The sequence below is a fragment of the Cibotium barometz genome, chromosome 47, assembly GCF_041138505.1.
Source record: "Cibotium barometz isolate CiBa-2024 chromosome 47, ASM4113850v1, whole genome shotgun sequence".
In the NCBI taxonomy this organism is placed as follows: Eukaryota; Viridiplantae; Streptophyta; class Polypodiopsida; order Cyatheales; family Cibotiaceae; genus Cibotium; species Cibotium barometz.
Genome location: NC_141092.1, coordinates 29,831,426 through 29,841,360, shown reverse-complemented (window position 1 = coordinate 29,841,360; position 9,935 = coordinate 29,831,426).

Below are 9,935 nucleotides of genomic sequence, written 5' to 3'. Positions count from 1 at the left end.
AAAATTGAGATATTTTTGGATATAAAAATCCTCCTAGTGTCTAAAATGGTTTCCCCTAAAAGAGAAATTCAAAAAAAAAAATTCAATGTGCAATTGGAATTAACTGAAAATAGGTATAAAGGACCTTAGCCTAAGGGTCCAGATTTTTCAGAATTTTTTGGATTATGGTCCAATTAAGGTTCCTATGGACCATTAATTGGTCAGCAACCATTAGAACTAGAGAAGTTATCCCTTCCTCTGTCCTCCTCTCCCCAATCATAGCAACTCTACTCTCAACTGGAACCTCCTTCTACTCGTTAGGGGGCATTTTAACATAAAAAGGGCCCTGTAAGGATCCCTAATTTTAAGGAATTAAGACTAATTTAATTGAGGATTAAGGAGACAAACCTCATAATGATGCCTACTTTTGGCCCTAAAAGTAGGAGATCTCTCTAGTTTTCCCTCTCTAGGATTTTCACTCTAGGATTCTCTTTCTAGCCATTAAAACGATAGACGTGCGTAGAAACGTTGGTGGCCGAGGTCTTGACCAGCCTCAGTTCGATTTAAATGGTGCTCTTCCAGTTGTAAGGTCCCGATCTCCACCGTGCAATGGATTCGGGGTACTAGCAGCGGAAGTAGCACTTCATGCGCGGGGCAGGGACCCACACTCGGGGACTCGTCCACGGATATCCGGACAAGAGACTAATCCGTCGGTTTTTCCAAAACCGAACCCGGAAAAACTTCCCTTACCCGGAAAGCACGGGCAATTCCACCAGGATAACTCTTTACTCTAACGTAGTCAAGATCATTATTGATCAAACTGATCCGACTGCACCTCTAACGGTACTTGGTCAAATCAAGGAAGAAACTTGTACTTGGATCATTGGGATCAACACTTTTTTCCCCATCAAGAGGCACAACCGTTGATTCCTATCCATAGAACAATTACTATCCAGGATTTACTTAATCTATCGTAATAATAGAATTTAAATCTCGATTTACAGATCCATTCCAGCCTAACCCCATCCAGTCCCATGGGTTAGCCAACCTCCCAACCACTGTATTGATGGGATCCAATTAGGAATTTGGTTAGGTTTTGTCCCGGGTACCAAGGAAAAGAGTTCCAAGGCCCCCTAATTCTCGCCCTATCACAACTCATATACATCTTATCTCATCACATACACTTCTTACCTCATTCCATACACATCTTATCACATCTTAACTCATCTTATCACATCCTAATTCATCTTATCTCATCCTAACTCATCTCATATACATCTTATCTCATCACATACACTTCTTACCTCATCCCATACACATCTTATCACATCTTAACTCATCTTATCACATCCTAATTCATCCCATAGGTCTCTTATCACATCCTAACTCATCTTATCACATCCTAACTCATCCCATAGGTCTCTTATCACATCTTAACTCGTCTTATCACATCCTAACTCATCTTATCACATCCTAACTCTTCTCATATACATCTTATCACATCTCATACATCTCTTATCACATCCTATCCCTTCCCATATCTATTTATAGAATACAAGGGAATTCTTATATTTGATATAAAATTTCTTTACGCATCTAATTATGCATAAATTCCATTTAAGGAGACTAACACTTTCGAAATAAAAATCAGTCCTTTATGCATCTTCCTATGCATAAATTCATTTTAAATGAAAATGACACTTTGAATTAAAATTCAATCTTTTATGCATCTTCCTATGCATAAATTCAATTTAGTAGGAATTACACTTTTAGAATAAAAGAATTTCTCTTATGCATCTAATTTATGCATAAAATCTATTTATGATGAAAATCACACTTTTAGTATAAAAATATCTTTTATGCATAACTCTATGCATGAAATCCAATTATGATAAAAGTAACATTTTTACAATATAATAATCATCTTTTATGCATACCTCTATGCAAGAATTTCAAATGTGATAAAAGTAACACTTTTACAATAAAATAATCATTAAAAAAACATTTTATAATAAAATAATCATTTTTTTTCATATTCCTATGCATGAAATTCAATATGCTAAAAGTAACACTTTTGATATAAAAATTTATCCATTATGCATACTTCTATGCATTAAAATAAAAGTGATAACAGTAATACTTTTGATATAAAAATTTATCCATTATGCATACTTCTATGCATGTAAATAAAAATGATAAAAGTAACACTTTTGATATAAAAATTTATCCATTATGCATAATTCTATGCATGAAATTAAAAATGATAAAAGTAACACTTTTGATATAAAAACTTATCCTTTATGCATAATATAAAAATTCAATTTCTCCATGATTACAATGAAATTCTTTCAATTAATCTAGGACGATAATTCCTAGAATATGGTAGGAAGTCCTCTTTTTATGCTTTGAATGAAATTATTTTATGCGTAATTTTTATAAAAAATTTGCCATAGCTCCGCTGCTATGACTGATATATCTCAATTTTTATAAGGGATAAAGCTTATCATTAAGGAAATAATTAGAATGGTCTCTAATTGGATCATCAATCCATAATGGATTGAATCATCAATATACATAAACTAAAAACATTTAAAAAAGCCATTAATTTGGCCTCAAGCATAGCTTAATCTTGAATTAAGGAAAAGCTTTATGAAAAGCTTCATTTGGATTGAGAATGGGTCATGAGTATGACCATTTCTTGAGTGAGAGAGAGAAATTACACAAAAACCATTAGAATTAAGCATAAATAGAAATTTATGTAATTCTTAACTATCATTAATCAATTAACTTCAATAGCATTCATCAAATTATGTAACTCTTCACTAACATTCATCAATTAACTTCAATAGCATTCAAAACCATTCCAATTAAGCTTCTCAAGCTTGAGAGGGGTTGAGAAGAGAGAAACATTGAGGAATTATAGAAAAGATCAAAATTCACCATTTACCTTACAATTTGCTTGATTCTTTGTTCACGGTAGAGGCCCCCAACCAATCAATTGGTTAAGTATGTTGATGGAGCCACTAATGGAGATTGAAGAAAGAGGGAAGCTTCAAAAACTAGTGAATTATTAATGAATTCACAGTTCTTGGCTTAGGTGGAGTAGAGTAACGATGCATAAACACTATATATTTTTCAACAAGGGGGAGACTTCTATTTATAGGAAAAATGGAGCTCCTAAGCAAAAAAACTGATTCTAGAATTTTCCAAATCAGTTTGGTCAATTTTTGACCATTTTTAGGTCAGTTAAGCTAACTTTTTGGAACTAGACTTGAATGAGGAGAGAGGAGAGATGAAATATCTCAATTTTTATGAGTTTAAAACTCATTCAAGCATGTGAAATATGCACCTCCTTTAAAGAACTCCCCTTCCTTACATATGTGTCAAAATGGAATCATTATACCCAAATATCTCATATTTTTAATATTGCTCATAGTTTTTTACTAATAAACCTTGTACATTTTCAACTCTTCATCTTATGTGAAATATGCACCTCTTTTAAAGAACTCCCCTTCCTTATATATGTGTCAAAATGGAATCATTATACCCAAAATATCTCATATTTTTAATATTGCTCATAGTTTTTTACTAATAAACCTTGTACATTTTCAACTCTTCATCTTATGTGAACATTTACTCATTTTTGGGTATCTTCTTTTACAAATTGGATTTATCTTCTCCCTACACATGGATTGATGCTATTGGCCCATAGGAACCTTAATTGGACCATAATCCAAAAATTTCTGAAAATCTAGACCCTTAGGCTAAGGTCCTTTATACCCATTTCCAATTAATTTCAATTGCACATTGGAAATTTCTTTTTGAATTTCTGTTTCACGGGAACTTATTTTAATAAGATGAGATAATTTTCCATCCAAAAATATTAAAAATCTGAATATTCTCTCTCTAAAATATTTTCTCTCTCTAAGTTAAAAGAGTTAGAAACAAGTCTTTTATATTTCTGAAGAGGGATTGATTACAGGGAAAAATGCTGGACATTTTGAGAGGCTCGGGAGGAATCTTACATTCTCTCCCACTTGAAAAATGAGAGATGCCCTTATCTCGCAAACTGGGGGTAATTTCGCAAGATGCACAAGTATGAGACTTAGAGAAAATTTTTAATTAAGATTAACCACCAATTAAAAAAGTCTCAAAGAGAGTAAGGGTCAAGACAAGAACAAGATTTAAAATTTATTCTTTCTTGGAACATATACAGTAAAGATAGAAGAACTCTTTACACTTCCATAAGCCCGTCCATCATATGATCACAAAAGCAGTACTCACAAGCTGCGCACGTATAAGGTAACTCATCTATAGGAATAATTCTGTTGGTTATTGCCACACCTATCTCAGTGGTATGAGGTGATCTAACAAAAGGACCTCTGAGAGGTAAGCTAAAAACGGGGTAAAGGCATATCTTGTGATGAGGAAGAAAACACGCCAGTAAGAAGACCCGCTCAGAAAACCCAAGATGTCTTGATCTCATGACGCAGTAGTATCGGGGACCCACACCCAAGGCTTCAATAACCATGGCCAAGCGGACATTGTTGCGAAAGTGCTGCTGACCCCAAGGTGTTACCCTAGTTATGTCTTGATAGGTCCGCCATTTGGTCTAAGCTACAGACGTTCCCAATTGAGGAAAAAGTGAGTGCTCATACTGTTCTATAAAATCCTTCTTCACAGACTCGCTTGCGTCTTGAAGGTGAGAAATCATCATGGATAAAACTAATTCCTATTGCCAAGCCATGAAGGAGATTAAGAAGAACAGAGATCGATGGAAGTAAGATTACTGTGAGCGATAAGTAAAAGTTACGATTTATATAAAGGAAAGAGTTAGCGTAACCTAGAAGCCAACAGTATCTTACCACTAAAGTTTTACCGTCTTTCCATGATTTGGGTTTGGCACATATTTCTATAGAAGGCATTAAGAGCTTTGAGATGAGGAGATAAAAGAAGCTCGTAGGTTAAGTCACTTACTTTCTTTGGTCCACAATATTTGGGGGATAACTACTTATACTCCCCTAGAGATAAAGAAATTCTTTTGGTCCGTATTCAATTGAAGACTATAACTGCTTCTTTGAATTCTCTGACTGTCTTCTTCTTATCTGTATATTGTCTCCGTCAATCCTGGGCAGCGTTTATATCTTTATGAATTGCCTGCATCTGTTTCTCTAAGTCGCCAAGCATTTGACTGGTCATCTCGATCCTAATCAATGGGTCGGACCTAGTTAATGGAGTTAAGCAATCTTGTCCGAGACGGTTGATTAGATTGGTATGAAGGAATTGGTCTCTGAATTTGGGTTCTAGACTTCCCTGTGCCCTTTTCATGGTAGGAGTCGGGAAGTCTTTTAACTGATGGTCAAAACCTTGGCATCCAAAACACTGGTTCTCACTTTTGAACTCAAAGTTCTGAATCTTTAAAATAGGTGGGCTCCTGAGAAGGTATTATGGGTAAAGTATCTTCCCTTTTTAAACAGAATCTTTCTTTTATTTAGAGAGGGAATAATTATAAGATCAGAAAAGGAGATTCTTACTCCTGTATACCTCGAAGGTTGGGGGGAGGAATCTTACAAACTTCTACCCCACTTAAAAAGGTGCGAGATGTCCTCATCTCGCAAGGTAGAGGACAACTCTTTTTCTTAAGATCCAATTTATTCTGGGTTCCTTATATTCTGGTCAACCCAACAGAATACTGGGATAAATATTCCTTATATAGAACTCATCATTAAATAATAATTCATTTAGATCATATCATTCATACGATAATGGTCCATTAGACCGAAAAATTTCCTTCTGAACATTCCTCCACAGGAATTTCAGTTAAGTAAGTTCTCAATTTATCATCCCTTAACTTGATCTACCGTGTCAAGTATTAACAGTAGCAATTTGACAGCACAATCCACTAATCTCATAGTGATTTGCTGAATTCATTATCATCATTCTAGTTATGAATATCATCACAGGGACTCGTCCCAATCATCCACATTGTGGTTTCGCTCAGTTTATTACATTTCAATCCATTTTTAGGGATCATCATTTTCAATCAGAATCCAAATCAACTCATCAGTTCTTAAACAGAATTTAAAAATCATATCAACCACATTCGAAATCATCATCTGGATAGCATTAATGCTTATAATTTCAAGTCTTGGATTTACTCGTATATACTGCCGGTAAAGAGCCGCAGTTATACCCTCGGTATATACGGATAGTCATGATACTCGAAACTATAAGGTAAATACCATCATGTTTAGGCCTCAAGCAAGTCAGGGTTCCATACAATTGCGGTACTTCCAATTGAAGACCCAATTACTAATTTACGAATTTCAATTTGAATCAACAATTTGTATGAATTATATCACACAATTACAACCTTTTTGTGCGTCTTGATAACTTTTGACATAATTGGCTCCTCAGTTGATCTTATTGGAGATCTATGACATAAGTCTGATAAACAGATTTTTCTTTATCCGATCGTTCGTAAACAATCACTTAAAAAAAACATTTGTATATTTATATACAAGTTGCAATAAGTACATAGAGTGGCTCGGCTCCAAAATTCAAAATCTCTTCAAGAGATGCATAAGACAACGGTACTGGGCCATAGTCATGCCCTGTTACATAATTTCTCTAATTGCCAAGGGAGCTATTATTTTCTCCTTAGGGATAAATCGACTAAAGAGTCTATAAACTTGGCAAGCAAGTCTGAAATTTTGAGGCGTTGAAAGATATAGAATGACACCATGCGTCATTTTCAGCTTTATCAAAATCATGGCCAATGAGAGGTTCTGCCTCAGCATTGCATGCCGATTGCAAGAGGCATGGATATATAACCCTGTAAACCACTTATGATGTTGTCTCTCCACTAGGTTAGGAAAATATAATTCCTCGAAATGGTGTACGAGTCTTGCTCGGCTGAAGCGGAAGAGATGAGATGCTCGAAGGCAAATGCAATCATATCTTGAGACTGGGTGAGGTCGGAAATACCAGATAAATGGGAAACTTCCATCTATAAAAACAATTTCTTTGATTAAAATTTCTTCATTAAAGAAGCTTATGGAATGAAAATACATTATGAAAATGCTGTTTCTGAATTCTTATTACCAATTTCAGATAAGAATTTAATTATCCTTATTAGCTTTCAATTTGGCTCTGATACCAACTGTAAGGTCCCGATCTCCACCGCGCAATGGATTCGGGGTACTAGCAGCGGAAGTAGCACTTCATGCGCGGGGCAAGGGGTCTCGTCCACGGATATCCGGACAAGAGACTAATCCGTCGGTTTTTCCAAAACCGAACCCGAAAAGCACGGGCGATTCCACCAGGATAACTCTTTACTCTAACGTAGTCAAGATCATTACTGATCAAACTGATCCAACTGCACCTCTAACGGTACTTGGTCAGATCAAGGAAGAAACTTGGACTTGGATCATTGGGATCAAGCTTTTTTCCCCATCAAGAGGCACAGCCGTTGATTCCTATCCATAGAACAATTACTATCTGAGATTTACTTCATCTATCGTAATAATAGAATTTAAATCTCGATTTACAGATCCATCAGTCCAGCCCAGTCCCATGGGTTAGCCAACCTCCCAACCACTGTAGTGATGGGATCCAATTAGGAATTTGGTTAGGTTTTGTCCCTCCCGGGTACCAAGGAAAAGAGTTCCAAGGCCCCCTAGCCGGAAGTTCATGCAAACATAAAACTAGTCACACCACTTACACACCCAATATGAAATTGCCTTTTTCTTAGCATCAGCTAACTTTAAAACAATCCTTTAATGAAACCATTATGTCACTGATGACAATCCTCAGTCTCTGGTTGAATCCTTATTTCCAGTCATTCATTCATCGGTATACTTATGGCATCATTGGCAACCAGAACGCTCACCACCTGTTCGCTCAGGGGCCTTTTCCATAGTTCCTAGCTCATAGTAACCGGCAATATATTCATATAATAGAATGGAATCTCCGTGGAAGATCAGCAAGATCAACCCACAGATCCATATAAAAGAGCCATGGACTCATCCGTTTTGAGGACCAGCAAGGTCAATCAACCAGATCCATGCCCGGTTTCAGAAAACAACTCTTACTCCTTGTTCTAATATCTTCCACGACGCACGTGTGGGTATCTTTGACGACCCAGAGCCCGAGCACCGTATGGTCAGCACCCTCTAGGATCCTTCGCAGGTGACCTAGCGCTTCACCCATAGGCCGCTTCCTTGGTCCCTAATCCGTATCGGAAGCTCACCATTTAAATCGAACCGAGGCTGGTCAAGACCTCGGCCGACCTTGCTACGCGAGACGTCCTCCATTGACTCTCCATCAGCAGTTGCAACTTTATCAGTTAGATCTCCATGACCTTAATCCACAAGACGGTCAAAATGCTTCCCCAACATTCTTGACATAAAACAGTCATTTACAAACAGTCATAAAATACGGTTTCTATATTGAACTCTCGTCTTTCTACATTATCCCTCCACAATCCCCTTTACGTAATCCACAATCCCCTTTACATTATCCCTCCACAATCCCCTTTACGTAATCCACATTCCATTCAATGTGTATTCATTTTCATCCCTTTACTCATATCGACGACACATTATTTTCCATACACATTCACGTTCATTATTCTACATACACATCCATGCATACATCCATTTTCACATCCACATCCACATACATAACCATACATCCACATCTCCATGCATACATCCACATCCATAATCACATTCACATCCATACATCTACATCTACATGTATACATCCGTTTTCACATTCTTACATCCACATACATTCATCCATTTCCACATTTTCATTCATATAGCCTCATACGCCTTCACATCTATTCTTTTACATCACATCCATTCTCGCCCTATCACAACTCATATACATCTTATCTCATCACATACACTTCTTACCTCATCCCATACACATCTTATCCTCTTAACTCATCTTATCACATCCTAATTCATCTTATCTCATCCTAACTCATCTCATATACATCTTATCTCATCACATACACTTCTTACCTCATCCCATACACATCTTATCACATCTTAACTCATCTTATCACATCCTAATTCATCCCATAGGTCTCTTATTACATCTTAACTCATCTTATCACATGCTAACTCATCCCATAGGTCTCTTATCACATCTTAACTCATCTTATCACATCCTAACTCATCTTATCACATCCTAACCGTTCTCATATACATCTTATCACATCTTATCACATCTCTTATTACATCCTATCCCTTCCCATATCTATTTATAGAATACAAGGGAGTTCTTATATTTGATATAAAATTTCTTTATGCATCTAATTATGCATAAATTTCATTTAAGGAGACTAACACTTTCAAAATAAAAATCAATCTTTTATGCATCTTCCTATGCATAAATTCATTTTAAATGAAAATGACACTTTGAATTAAAATTCAATCTTTTATGCATCTTCCTATGCATAAATTCAATTTAGTAGGAATTACACTTTTAGAATAAAAGAATTTCTCTTATGCATCTAGTTTATGCATAAAATCTATTTATGATGAAAATCACACTTTTAGTATAAAAATATCTTTTATGCATAACTCTATGCATGAAATCCAATTATGATAAAAGTTACATTTTTACAATATAATAATCATCTTTTATGCATACCTCTATGCAAGAATTTTAAATGTGATAAAAGTAACACTTTTACAATAAAATAATCATTGAAAAAAGACATTTTTACAATAAAATAATCATTTTTTTTCATATTCCTATGCATGAAATTCAATATGCTAAAAGTAACACTTTTGATATAAAAATTTATCCATTATGCATACTTCTATGCATGAAAATAAAAATGATAAAAGTAATACTTTTGATATAAAAATTTATCCATTATGCATACTTCTATGCATGTAAATAAAAATGATAAAAGTAACACTTTTGATATAAAAATT